Below are 15,364 nucleotides of genomic sequence, written 5' to 3'. Positions count from 1 at the left end.
ATGATTGGATGATAAAATCAGCAGAGCTTCCACTCATTTCAGATCTACCCCTTATGCCCCGTACACACGAGAGGACTTATGTCCGACAGACTTCCAAAGGAGTTCCGCCGGAGTTCCGACGGAGTTCTGACAGACTTTTCGGCCGAACGGACTTGGCCACACAGGATCACACTAAACTCCGACGGATTCGAACGTGATGACGTACGACCCGACTCGAATAAGGAAGTTCATAGCCAGTAGCCAATAGCTGCCCTAGCGTCGGTTTTAGTCCGTCGGAGTAGCATACACACGAGCGGAGTTTTCGAAGGGGACCGGGTCCGGCGGAGTTCCGTCGGGAAAATTTGAAGCATGCTTCATTTCTAAAGTCCGTCAGACTTTTGCGAAGCTAAAGTCCGTTGCAGCCCACACACGATCGGATAGTCTGACGGACTCGGTCTGACGGACTTTGGATGTTGAAAAGTCCGCTCGTGTGTACGGGGCTTTAGATTTAGAGCAACTGCACTTCCAAGTGCACTTTCAGTGCACTTTCAAGTGCACTTGCATTGCAAAGTGGATTTGATTTTCGTAAATAACCCCCATTATCTCATTGTTACCCCGTACTAAGAATGTAAGGGCTGACACTTTGTCACGACAATTTACCTCCACTTCCAAGATGGAGTCAGTTCTGGTTCCTGTGATTCCTCCTGATCGTATTTTGGCTACGGTTCACACCAGTCTCACTTCTTCTTTGGGTGACAAAATTCTTGCTGCTCAGGTCCATGCTCCTCCTGAGAAACCTTGTGACCGCTGCACAGCAGTCTCTGTACTTCCGTTCTCCAGACTTACCATTCTACCAAGGCTGCTGGCCACCCTGGGAAGAATCAACTCCTTTGGGCCATTTCCCAACAATTCTGATGGCCTATTTTACAGGCTGATGTAACTGCATTTGGTAGCTGCCTGTTCCATGTGTGCTCAGAGTAAAACTCCATGACACCTTCCAGTGGACCTCCTACAACCCATACCCAATGGAGAGAGGCCCTGGTTATCCTTATGCTGGTTGACCGAGTCTCGAAAATGTCAGATTGTATTCCACTTTAGAAGTTGCCAGACAGGGGTAGTCAGTTTGTGTCCCAGTTTTGGTGAGCCTTTTGTGCATAGTTGGGAATTCCGCTTGCTTTCTCCTCTGCGGATCACCCATAGTCTAATTGAGCCTCAAAAGGAGCCAATCAGTCCTTGGAGCAATTCCTACGTTGCTATATTTCTTACCATCATAACAACTGGTCAGACCTCTTACCGTGGGCGGAGTTTGCTCACAATAGTGCCTTGAATTCTACTTCCCGAATTGTCCCCGTTTATGGCAAACTATGGTTTTCAACCTTCCATGTTGCCTGACTCATTTGTTCCGCAGAGTATTCCTGCATTAGAGGAGCTTCTCCGTGGTCTTATTTCCACTTGGGCACAAGTCCAGTAGGCTTTGTGACATGCTAATGATGGGTACAGACTCCATGCTGACCGCACCTTCCTACCAGGTTGGGGACAGGGTCTGACTGTCATCTTGCAACCTTCGACTTTGCGTTCCCTCTCTGAAGTCAGCACCTCCGGTTTATTGGGCCTTTCCTGTATTCTTCGCAGGATTAAGCCAATGGCTTAAGCATTAGAACTTCATTCTAATATACGTATTTCGTATATATGCGTATTTCAAATGCATTTCAGGTCTCCTTATTAAAATCTTTGTTCTGAAACCACTTTACCACTTCGTCCTCACCCTGTACAGGTTGAGAACCCTGAGGAGTATAAAGTACAGTCCATTAGTCCATTATTGACTCCCGTAAGTTCCGTGGGCGCATACAATACCTGGTGCATTAGAAAGGGTACGGTCCGGAGGAATGCTCTTGGGTCTCATCCTCAGACGTACATGCCCATGTCCTCCTCCATGATTTCCATAAACCTTTTCCCCTCAAGCCTGGTGGTCCGAGGAGGAGGAGGGAAAGGAGTCATTAAGGAGGAGGTGCTGTCAGGGCTGGGCTCAGCCCTTCCTTCTCAAAGCTGGCCGCTCAGCTGTCGGTTAATTGCCAGCTCCTATCTCTCCACAGTGACTCACCTGTTGATGATATCCTGCTCGTCAGTCCTGCCTACTTAAGCAGACCAGTCCAGATGATCTCTGCCTTCGCCTTGGTCGCATCTCTAGAGATGCTCTCCTATGTTCCTGTTAAAGACTTGCTTGGCCTTCTGGCGCCAGATCCTGCTTGCTGTATTACTATGCTCATCTCTGGCTCCCTGGCATTTTGGCTTGTCTGACTATCTGTCACATACCTGGTGGTAAGCATGGCCCTATGACACTATCTGTTCCGGTTCCTGAACTCTGGCTATGTTTTGACTCAGTTTACCTTTTATTATTATTATTATTATTAAACAAGTGTGATTTAACTGTACTTCTGTCTCAGTCTGATTCATAGTTTCTGACAAAACTTTTACATAAGTACAGGGATAGGGATGTACTGCCATTCACTTCTATGCACTCTTCAACCACAGGAAAATGTTTTTAAGCTAGGCACATTTTGTGCCTAATTATGTCAGTGTGCATGAGGCCTAATAGATTGCTATTATTCCAAGATGAGGGTGTTGCCAGGGGTGCCTAAACAGTACATAGAGATGCACGCTAGAGCAGTACGAGCATGTATGTTTATATCATGACTGCACTCACAGTGTTACTAAACCCAGGACACTGCATTCACTATATCTGGTTTCTCACAGTACACAGAACATGGAAATGCAATAGTTTTAGTAAATATAAACTGCTAAATACCTTTTCTCATCAGCAGTTAGAGAAGTCTTGTGACTTCTATCAGTGCCTGGTTAAAGCTTGTAGGAGGAGTTTTCATTCTTTTCTGTGTATACACCGCTCCCACACCGCCCCAAAGTTGCTGCTTGCAGGACTTTTTTCCCATCCTACAAGCGCACTCAGGCTTTCACACTAGGGTGGCTTAAGAGGCAGTTTTCAGGTGCTGTACATGTGCTATTATTAGTGCTAAAACATCTGAAAACTGCCTCAGTGTAAAAGGGGTCTAAAAGCAAGAGTAAACTCCTATGCATGAGCTTTACCCTATAGGTAAGCCTATAATAACCGTTTAGGAGATATTTACATGCAGCCGGTGACGTCACCGGCACATGCGCCCTGAAGGAACAGCATACCCTTGCCGTTCCTTCAGAGTCCTGTGCCATAAACAGTGGCTCCCACATGCAGGAGTGACGTCATTGCAGCCATTTATACAGCTGGTGTCCGCGAACCCAGAAGGAAGACCAGGTGAAGATGGAAGCACCTTAAGTGGTGACAACGCGTTGCTGGAAGGCTTTGTTTTCACGTAATGTGCTAGTATGCGATGCATACTAGCACAGTATGACACTGCCTTTTTCAGTTGTTTTGTTTTTTTAACCACTTGCCGACCAGCCATCGTACTTATATGGCGGCAGGTCGGCTCTCCTGAACGAACCGACATACCTGTACGTTGGTCTATGCATGTGAGATTGCAGGCACGCGCATGGCTGCCCGCGATCACTGTAAACAGAACGGGGATCTGCCATTGTAAACAAGCCGGAAACAAAGGGGATCCCTGTTCTAACAGGGGACATCTCAGAGATCTGCCATTCCCAGTGATCGGGAACAGTTATCTCTATCATTTCCCAGGCAGCCCACCCCTCCCCCCTACAGTTAGAACATGCTGAGGGAACACATTTAACCCATTGATCGCCCCCTAGTGTTAACCCCTTCCCCGTGAGTGTCATTTATACATTGATCAGTGCATTTTCATAGTACTGATCAATGTAATAACGTCACTGGTCCCCACAAAGTGTCATTTAGGGGTCATATTTGTCCGCCGCAATGTCGCAGTCTCGCTGAAAATCACATATCGCCGCCATTACCAGTAAAAAAACAAAAAAAAAGTTCCTAAATCTATCCCATACATAGTATGTAGATGAGATAACTTTTGTGCAAACCAATCAATATACGCCTATTGCAATTTTTTTTAACAAAAATATGTAGAATACATAATGGCCTAAACTGATGAATAAATTCGTTTTTTTATATATTTTTTTGGATATGTATTATAGCATAAAGTAATAAAAAAATGTTTTATTTTAAAAATTGTCACACTTTTTTTTTTGTTTATAGCGCAAAAATTAAAAACTGCAGAGGTGATCAAATACCACCCAAAGAAAGCACTATTTGTGGGAAAAAAAGGACATCAATTTTCTTTGGGTACAACATCGCACAACAGTGCAATTTATTATTATTATACAGGATTTAGATAGTGCCAACAGTTAGCGCAGCGCTTAACATAATAAAGGCAGACAGTACAGTTACATTACAATTTGGTACAAGAGGAATTCGAGCGCCCTGCTCATTAGAGCTTACAATCTAAAAAGGGAGAGTCAATCGATACAAAAGGTAATAGCTGTGGGGGATGAGCTGATGGAGGAAGTAAAACAGTGTATTCGTTTGAAGCAGGATAGGCTTCTTTAATTGTCAGTGAAAGCGACGCAGTGCCCTATCGCAAAAAATGGCCTTGTCATTTAGGGGGCAAATCCTTCCAGGGCTGAAGTGGTTAAAAAAAAGAAAAACACCCAGCAGTTTACTACCGCTTTAAATTTCCCACTGTGGCCATGCAATGCTTGTACACATAACGGGATGTTATGTAGAACTGGTTTATCTGGCTTTGTCAGGTCTGAGCATTTTTGTTTTAGCCAAAAGAAAGCGAATTACTAGAAGAAAAGGCGAGAAGCTAAGCATGCATTATTTGGCGTTTTTCGGGCATTCCCACTGAAGCCTATAGTGACACAAATGCGCGACTCTCCCGCAAACAAGCTTGTGTACTTTTCTGAGCTGGAATGGGAATCCTCATATTCAGTGTTGAAGTGCTTCTCAAAAAAGTGCTTCCATTCCCTTGGGTTTGACGCAGGGCTTATATTGTATGTACCACCTGCAAACAGTGTAGGTACCTGAATTGGACTCGGTATCAGACTCTTGCAGTCCAATGTACAGCAGAGCTCAGACAGGCTAGGGGGGAGGTGGGTAAAACCTGTAAGGGCTACTGAACTGCTACAGAATAAAAATCCAGTCTTCTGCCCAGCTAGACAGGGCTATGTGTAGCAGAGCTGTGTAAATCTCAGGACTTGATGGACAGAAATACAAATCTTTTGGCAGGTAAACCAGCTCCTATATATGTATTTTATATGTGTATTTTACTTTATAAAAAGGCTTCATTCACAAAACGTAAGCACGCTGCAAATTTCAGCGGGTTTCTGATAAACTGACCAGAATTCACTACTTGGGGGGCCTGTCAATTGAACTGAAAATCTGTTGGATTTTTTTTTTTTTTGTTCAATATAAATCTAACAGTGTGTAGTCAGCCTAACACACCTGGATATAAACCCATATTTTCAAACAAGTGACAAGTTATTTCTAAATGAGATTTTTATAGTCGCATTGTTAAAATCAACCTTTTATATCACTTGGGCTTCCCTGTAGATTGTAAGCTCTCATGAACAGGACCATTCTAAATAGAATTGTACTGTTTCCCTATTTTGTAAAATACTGCACAAGCTGTTGGTGCTATATATTGTAAATCCTGAATAATAATAAAAATTGAAAAATAAAAAAATTATAAAAAATAATAAATGATTTCTAATAGTCTATGGCCAACCCCTGGTCTCTGATATAATTATTTTACAACATTCCTGTAATGGTTAATTCTTATTGGTCGCTTATGATTATTTGTACAATGATGACAGTAGGATTTATTAGTTGATTTGTTTGTTTTTTTCAGGTCTCTAAGTAAATATATTTGAAATTTCAATATAAATATATTGTTTCAAAAAGCAAATATGTAATCAGACTGAAAAATCAAGTCAAGCTTCTCATAAATGAAGTCTCCAAATCTGTAGAAAGTATCACATCTCATTCTATAGCACTTCAGTTTGTATATCAGAAACACAGACTTCATTGATCACACAAATTAATAGAATTATTTATGAACAGTGATTATTCCCATCATTGTGAAATGCTGGCAATGTAAAGAATCCCCACTGTGCTGTTTACACATATCCCTTCCAGGGTCGGTGGTGATTGTCATACATCTCTCTCTACATGTCCGATTTCCCCCCCCCCCCCCCCCCCCCAGAGCCCAGCACAAGGGCACACCAACATCTGCCTGGGACTGGGAGGACTGGCAGCTCCTCCATCAATAATGCAGGGCCAGCTGATCCACGACAAACTTGCAGCCCCCAGGCACAGGGACACCTTCTCCATATAGAAAGAGCCAGGCAGATCCCCCCATCAGCTCCATAGAGGAAGCAGGAGCCGCTACTGTGTGCTAAACAGGATTACAGGAGACATCCCAATCAGTCCCACTAGGATGTATACACACTGTATACACACACAATAATGGGATCACACACACTGTGTGTGATATATATATATATATATATATATATATATATATACACATACACACACACACACACACATATACACACAATGTAGGGATCATACATACACATAATGCTGGGATCACACACACACAATACTGGGATCACACACACTGTGTATACACAATACTGAGATCACACACAAACAATACTCAGATCACACACACTGTATATACACAATGTAGGGATCACACACACTGTATATACACAATGCAGGGATCCCACACACTGTATATACACAGTGTAGGGATCATACACACAATGCTGGGATCACACACACTGTATATACACAATGCTGGGATCACACACACTGTATATACACAATGCTGGGATCCCACAATGTATACACACAATGCTGAGATCACAAATACTGTATATATACAATGCTGGATCACACACTGTATACACACAATGCTGGGATCACACACTGTGTATATATACAATGTGGGGATCATACACACTGTATACACAATGCTGGGATCACACACACACTGTATACACAATGCTGGGATCACACACACACTGTATACACAATGCTGAGATCACACACATACTGTAGACACAATGCCGGGATCATACACACATGGTATACACAATGCTGGGATCATACACACACTGTATACACAATGCTGGGATCATACACACGCTGTATACACAATGGTGGGATCACACACACACACTGTATACACAATGCTGGGAACACACACACACACACACACACACACTGTATACACAATGCTGGGATCACACACACACACACACACACACACTGTATACACAATGCTGGGATCACACACACACTGTATATACAATGCTGGGATCCCACACACAAAGCTGGGATCACACACACTGTATACACACAATGCTGGGATCACACACACTGTATACACACAATGCTGGGATCACACACAATCCTGGGATCACATACACACTGCATATACACAATGCTGGGATCACACACACTGTATATACAAAATGCTGGGATCAGACACACACACTGTATACACACACAATGCTGGAATCACACACACTGTATACACACAATGCTGGGATCACACACTGTATACACAATGCTGGGATCACACACTGTATACACATTGCTGGGATCGCACACTGTATATACACAAAGCTGGGATCACACACACTGTATATACACAAAGCTGATAGGCTCATCCATCATCAGACAGCTGTATAGACACACACAGTGCACTTGTCCTCCGATCCCTCCCTCTGACAATGTGTCCCCAGCAGTCCTTTCTATGGAGAGGATCCAGGCTGGGTGTCCCTCCTTCCCCTCCCAGAATAGCACTTACTGTGTGATGGAGATCATCGCTGGTGTGTTCCGGGTGATTTAAATCCCGTTCTGTGAAGTCAGCATGGTCCGCTCTCCATGTCACACTATGGAGGGGAATATCACCATCACACTCATCCCTTTCTTGTTTTCCACACCCCCGGAGCTGGGGGCGGGGCCACATCACCGCACAGCTCATAAAGGGCCAGAGCCTGCTCTAGTGACACTGTGCTGGCTGGGTGTCACACGTCCCCATCCCATGGGCACCAGACAAATACACCGGGGGCCTCTCACTCTCATTTCCTTTTATCTTTGAGCCATGCATTTCTTTTGAATGGTTCTGATTTTTTTTTTTATCAATGCATTCATCTCTTCCCTTCATCATGTATGGCTTATATCTATCTGTTTATTTCTATAGGATCGTTGAGGATGATGTATTCAGTTTTAGATTTGATTCTGTTTCCATAAGACTTTATTAAAGGGAGATCTGTGATCACAGCATACACTTCAACTGCTTGTCTATGGGGCATTTTCTTTTCTTTTTTTGTACAGATTCAAAATCCTTATTTATTGCTAGAAATAAGTGTAAATCCATCAAAACCCATATATTTTCTGAAAGCAGAGACCCTGGGGAAAAAATTATGGTAGTTAAATTTCTTATGTCACACAATATTTGCGCACTTATTTCTAAACACATATTTTTAGGAAAAAAAAGACAAAAAAAAATATTTTTAGAGCACACTAACACATTATAATACCCAGTTCTGGTAAAATATAAAAGATGTTGCCCAATCGCTTTTATCGAAAAACCTTTCACTGGCTCTTATTGCTGGTAATAAGCTCGCAGCAGTTTAATTTAACCACTTGTCTACCACTATGTTTATAAACAAACCTTGGTAGGCAAGTGGTTAATTTTATAACATCAGCCCTAAAAATAACAATACAGATAATTGGAAAAGAACAAACAGAAGGCTACAAACGCCTAGTGCGTTACAATAAATTTATCTTTTATTAAACTAAATGAAAAATCACAATTGGGTACTAACAAAATGTGATATAAAACAGGCAGCGTATCACACCAGTGGTAATGGAGCATCACTTGAACTTATTCCTTACTCAGTTTGCAAGCCGACATGTTTCGGAGATCACACCCCCCTTCTTCAGAGCTATGCCTAGCAAAGACTTACATCCTCTTATATATACACACATTCAAGTACAATTTCAACCCCCAAATATGGCACCGCCTGTACCTATAAATGTGTGTATATACTGCATAAGAGGATGCAGTTTGGCATAACTCTGAAGAAGGAGCTGCAACCTCCAAAATGCATCAGCCTGCCAGCTGAGTGATATATGGGTTCAAGTGATGCTCCATTATCATTACCTTTTCTAAGTACCCAATTGGCATTTTTATGTTAGTTCAATAAAAGCTTCTGGTAACGCTCTAGGTGTTTGAGCCCTCCAGTTCTTTTATAGTTATCTGTTGAGATCCCACAGTCTAAGGAGGGCTGCACCAGTGTAGAATTCCAGCTGAAGAACTATGAGTGTTCCACACTTATTATATTATTGGGACTACGTAGATGCACTAATTCTTTAAGCGTTGGGGTTTTTTGCATATCTATCTTGCACCAAGACAGATAATATTTACTTTCTGCAATCCAATACTGCTGCTTGTCTGCTGGTCATCTCTTTCCACAACTTCCTGGATTCCCTGCATGCTTCGCAGCTTCTCCATTTCTAAGGACTACATATCCCATAGTACTTTGCTGCCTGCAAACAGTCATCCCAGTACTGACTCCACCTCCTGAAACTTCTCCTGTCGTCACCTCTGTAGTTCAGAAGGCAGGCTTTGTGAAATGTGTGACACAGCAGAGACTACTCACAGGGCATAATGAATATGTGTTACAAAATGTAAAAAATCAAGTATACAGGAAACGAACAAAACTCTGGACAGCCACACTCCGGGTTAGGTGAAAAATGAAAATGCCTTTATTTCTTCAAGTGAAAAAACTCCATATCACACGAAACATCACAGCAAAGGGAAAAAACATATAACAAAATATTGACGCGTTTCACGCTAAAACCAGCGCTTACTCATAGCTAGCTTTTGTTCAAAATGAAAAGCAAATATATAATATACAGGAGTCAACACGTGATAGTAAAATCAAGAGTGGAGTGTGACTTCTGTATAGTATATACTTGCTTTTCATTTTGAACAAAAGCTAGCTATGAGTAAGCGCTGGTTTTAGCGTGAAATGCGTCAGGCTTTTTGTTCTATGTTTTTTCCCTTTGCTGTGTTGTTTCGTGTGATATGGAGTTTTTTCACTTGAAGAAATAAAGGCATTTTCATTTTTCACCTAATCCGGAGTGTGGCTGTCCAGAGTTTTGTTTGTTTCCTGTATACTTGGTTTGTGCAATCAGCCTGCACCTGGAACCCCTACCTGTCTGGAGAGTTGGTAGCCTGACGGTGGATTGGCCTGGAGCGGTGGACTTTCGCTTTCTTTGTAAAATTTAAAAAATGAAATGTGTGGGGATCTTCACAAAGTAAGTTTGCAAACTTCAACATCATTGAGATCAATAAGAGTGGGCTAGAAATAACTGAAGTACAATGTGGAAATTAATATATGATTTTACTTTTTTACCACAGAGACGCTCTAAAGCCTAACTCCAGGCAACTAAAAATTATCCTTTGCACTGGGGCTGTGCTTGCACTGCAAGGCTAGCTTTGCTTGTTTAGGTGTAGAGCAGTGATCTCCAAACTGCGGCCCGTTGCTTGCCTTTATTCGCCCCTTGGGGCACTATTCCTCCCACTGATATGAGACACCATTCTGCCATCTGACACCAATAATGGGGCACCATTTCTCTCACTGACACCAATAATGGGGCACTATTCCTGCCTATGACACCAATGATGGCAAATTGATGCCAGAAAATGTCTACCCCTGCTGGCCACAATCCAGCCCTCCTAAAGTCTGAAGGACAATTTTTTTTCGAAAGTTAGACCCCTGGTCTAGAGGAACAAATAAAGATTTATTTATACATGCTAAAAAGTATTTTTAAAAACTACATAAATACACACATAATAGAATAATGCAAATTTACAAACATGGTGACCACAGTGCAACTCGGACTGGATAGTTTTGGTGCTGCAACCCTCCAAAGATCAGGGAATCTTTAGCTGTACAAATAACAAAAAACAGAAGAGTGCAAATGCCTAATGCATTATCTACAGCACTTTACTAAAAGAAGAAAGATAGAAATTATACTCCCAAACCAATAGTGAATAGTGGTGTAACATAGACTCACACAACAGAAGTCTGCCCCCCCCCCCCCAACCTCATAGGTCCAAAACGGAAGACATAACCAGTTGACTTGTTTTGGGGGACTGGCCCCTTTCTTCAGAGCAATAACTGGTTTAGCCCCAACCTCTACTTTCGTATATTAGGATGACAAGAGGTAGAGCTTGTCAGTAAACTAGGTAAAGGAGGAAAGTCTGCTGGGGGTGGGCATGAGACACTCATTGAGTGGCCTAGCTGTCAAACAATCTGGTCAGATAGTAAATAGTGAGTGATCAAAGTCCCAGGATAAATCATATTTGATCCAAGGGGTCCAAACCTATTTAAACCTATGCTATTTGTCACTAAGATTCTCAGACATCACTTCATTAGAAGTATCATACCACCTGCTGCCCATGGGAATGGAGGACCACCAATCTTTGGGTAGGACTTGTTTCCCCACTGTAAAAAGTAAAGTAAGGAGTAGAAAGTGGGTGTTTGTACAGTGTCTGAGTCTCCAATTTAATAGGGCCTCTTCAGGATTTTTCTGAATATCTCTGCCCAGAAGGGTGTAGACAACATGTGTCAATCACAAGGCGCATGACCCGAATCCGGCCTACCAGTTTATTTATTGTGGCCTTCACACCCAGGAATTTCTTTCAGCCGGAACGTGGCGGAACTCTGTTCTGCAACTGTTGGCCCTTGCTCTCTGCTCCCTGCTTACCACTATCAGTTGTAAACACAGAAGCCCTCTGTGTTTACAAGGACAGCTTTCCTCTTTGCGATTCTCATAGATCTCTGCCTGCCCTGCACTCATGACAGGGACAAGGAAAATTAAGATACTGAAGCAGTGTAGGATGGGGCATAACTTGGTAATCTGCACTGTGATCCCCATCTGTGTCTGGGTGCAGAGATGTCAACCAATGATCTCCCTGCAAATGAGAGAGGGAGGCGGAGCCACTTACACTGCTGGGAGGTACTAGACCTGTGCTGGGTAGGAGAGATGTGTAGAAGCTTTTTCGGGGTAGGGGGAAATATGAGGGCTGTGGGGAATGGGGAAGAGTGATGCAGAGGTCAGAGCTGAGGAGGGGTGGAAGTGAGATGTGGACAGCCTGTATAAGAGAGCTGAACCCTGCACACTGTGCATAGCACACACCTAAACCCTACACTCTGTATGTAATGCACTCCTGGACCCTGCACATGTACACAGGGCCCCCTTGAACTCTGCACTATGTGTATAGGACACCCCTGAGACTGCAATCTGTACACAATACACTCCTGAACTCTGTATTCTGTACGTAGGCCACCCCTAAACTCCACACATAACTCACTCCTGGTATTTATTGCCCCTTTACAATCCTCCCACTGTTAGTGCAATTAGGCCACAAGCATGGTTCGATGCAGTTCGGCAGGGAGGCATGGTTGAGATCCTGAACCTATTCTCTGAATACATTTATATAGTTTTACAGATACATCCTCCCCTATGAGGGCAACCTTAGTGCGGCTCGTGATGAAATTGAGCTGACCATCCGATATAGTCTGCTCTAAAACCTCCTAATGTGGGGACAAGTCCACCATATGTAAAAAATAATATCTTGCGGTCTTTTTTTATTGCCATTATCAATCAATCATTTGCATGAGCAGTGAGAACAAACATTTGCATACTAGGGGATAGGGTACAAGTGCATACAAGGTCAGTTAAAGCTCTGGGAAACTTAAAAACAATCTCTTGCAGTGGGGCTGTGGTTGCAATCCCAGAGTTAACTGTTTATTTAGTCTAGGGAACAGTAAGCGATTTTACTTACCTTATCCTCCAATTCCCCATGCTTCAGCAGTGGATTGTCCCTTAGTGTCATCACGTCCAATGCAGGGCCATGGAATCTGCATTTGACTTGATGACATTGGGACCATAGCCTGCTGGAGAGTAGATGAGAAGACACTCGGGGAACCAGTCTAGCAGCACAGAGGAGTGGAGGATTGAGTAAGTAGTATTGTTTTCCATAGATCCACAGATTAAAAAATGACAGGTGGCTGCAAGGAGTAGTAGCCTGAAATTCAGATGAGGAATGGGTGGGGGGTTGAGGCTGGAGGGGGAGGGGGTTGGAGATGTGACCATGTTTCATGTTACACCCCAAATATGGGCGTAACACGAAACATGGCCAGAAAGATGAAATTAGTCTTTAAATATAATCCTCAAAAGCAACAAAGGATTTAAATCCACATTAAACATAAACATTCTCGAGGCATTTTTTAATGTAGTCTGTAAAAGTATTATTTGTACAGCTGTGTGTAAATCTTAGTCTTAATACATTTGGAACTATATTTACTAATGATGAGAAAAGGACACCCATAGCCCTCTTGGACTGTCATCCTATATTATCATGATGAGTTATAGATATATAAGAGCCAGCATTTTCCACTTGCACAAGATTGCCATTACTTTGCACACTTTCTCTGCTCCCTAACTGGCATCTTGATAATTAGACAGGGCATGCAGTTTCTTTGCATACCTCTTCAGCTTCTGCTGCCTGCATGACATCACCAGGTGACTCAATCTTAAAGCGGAGTTCCACCCAAAAGTGGAACTTCCCCTTATTTGTCTCTTCTCCCCCACGTACCACAATTGCCACCTTTCGGGGGGAGGAGGGACAGGCCGTGGCCCGTGACATGACCCCAGGGCTCCCTCCTCCTCCCTCCTCCTCCTCTCCCTGTCACGAGCCAGTGCATGAGCAGTAGGGTACCCGGCGTGAAGCCGTAAGTTTACACTGCCAGGTTCCCTTACCCGCAATGGCGTCGGCAGTACCCGACATCTGATGAAAATACCAGCTGCGGTGCCAACATCGTGGGACTCTAGGACAGGTAAGTGTCCTATTGTTAAAAGGCAGAAGCTGCAGTATGTGTAATGTAAACAGACAGATCCCTGTTCTGTCAGGGGAGGAGAGACAGATCTGCTGTTCCTAGTGATTTCTCTCCTCCTCCAGTCACTACACTACACCCCCCCCACAGTTAGAAACACCTCCTTAGGGCAGGGCCAGATTAAGAACATCATGGGCCTGGTGCTGAAGATTTTGGTGGGGCCTTTTATAAACAATAAATAAATAAAAATGCAAACAATTTTTTGTGATAACAAATTAAAGAGAGAGGGGAGGATGAGAGAGAGAGAGAAAAAGAGACAGAGAAAGGAGATGGAGGAGGTGTGAGGGGTAAGGGAGGGGGATGAGAGAGAGAGGATGCACATGAGCATGTGTGGGAATGGCATCAACGCAGCCTGGCCAAGGCAAGTGACGGAAGGCACAGAACCCAGAAGGAAGTCCGGGTGAAGATAGAAGTGCCCGGGCCCCGCCGGATTGATCACAGCACAGCACTGGAGGGCTCAGTCTGACAGGTAAGTGTACCCTAATGTGCTAATATGCTGGGCATACTTGTACATTATGGCATAACCTACCCCAGGGCCTCTAAAAAGTAGTAATGTTAGAAAAGTTTACTACCGCTTTAATATCACAGGAGACTCTCATGGGGCCCGCTACTGACCCTGTGGCCCTTGGGCAGTGCCTAAGTGCATAGTCAACATTTCAAAAATAATTTCAGGGAGGCTTTTTTTACAAGTGCTATATTTAGAGTAGCTGACATCCCCCGTGTTCCTCTATACATCACAATAGTAATTACAAAATGAAATAAGTACTAATAATGGGGCAGAACAAATATGAGGACTGTGAGATTTCCTTTAGTTGAACTGACAAAAGTGCCCATTCTAGAGCTGGTAACATTGAGGATATTCAGTATAATTTTAAAGAACCGTTTTTGTGGGTAAGAGGCATAGGGGAGGAGTATGGATGGTATAAAAGTGGGAAGTATGTGCAGGTGAGGGAGAGGAATGTGGAGGGTCTAACAGTGGGCACTATGTACAGGAGAGGAGTGCAGAGGGTATGGCAGAAGGAACTATGTACAGGAGAGGAGTGTGAAGGGTATGACAGTGGGAAGTATGCACAGCAGAGGAGTGTAGAGGGTATGACATTGGGCACTATGTATAAGAGAAGAGTGTGGAGGGTATGACAGTCAACAATATGTACAGGAAAGGGGAGGGCATGACAGTGGGCACTATGTACAGGAGAGAAATGTGGAGAATAGGACAGTAAGCAGTAATTACAGGAGAAGAGTGTGGAGGGAGGGTATGGCGTGGGCACTATGTATTGGAGAGGAGTATGGAGGGTATGACAGTGAGTAGTATGTACAGGAGAGGAGTGTGGAGGGAATGACAGTGGGCACTATGTATAGGAGAGAAGTGTGGAGGGTATGACAGTGGGCACTATGTATAGGAGAGGAGTATGGAGGG

The 15,364-nt window shown here is 43.4% G+C and overlaps 1 protein-coding gene across 1 annotated transcript in view; it reads right to left on the bottom strand.

Annotated features, from left to right (window-relative positions):
* The window catches only part of SH2B2 (SH2B adaptor protein 2), a 150,332-nt gene extending 142,420 nt beyond the window's left edge, over nucleotides 1-7,912 (bottom strand). The window contains exon 1 of the mRNA XM_077480527.1: nucleotides 7,779-7,912. The gene's annotated coding sequence lies outside the window, so the exon portion shown is untranslated. The remainder of the gene's footprint in view (nucleotides 1-7,778) is intronic.
* Nucleotides 7,913-15,364: the final 7,452 nt, after the last annotated feature.

Source organism: Lithobates pipiens, unplaced genomic scaffold (genome assembly GCF_037356315.1).
Source record: "Lithobates pipiens isolate NorthernLeopardFrog02 unplaced genomic scaffold, aLitPip1_a1.2 Scaffold_16, whole genome shotgun sequence".
Taxonomy (NCBI): Eukaryota; Metazoa; Chordata; class Amphibia; order Anura; family Ranidae; genus Lithobates; species Lithobates pipiens.
This window is presented reverse-complemented; position numbering and strand designations above follow the sequence as displayed.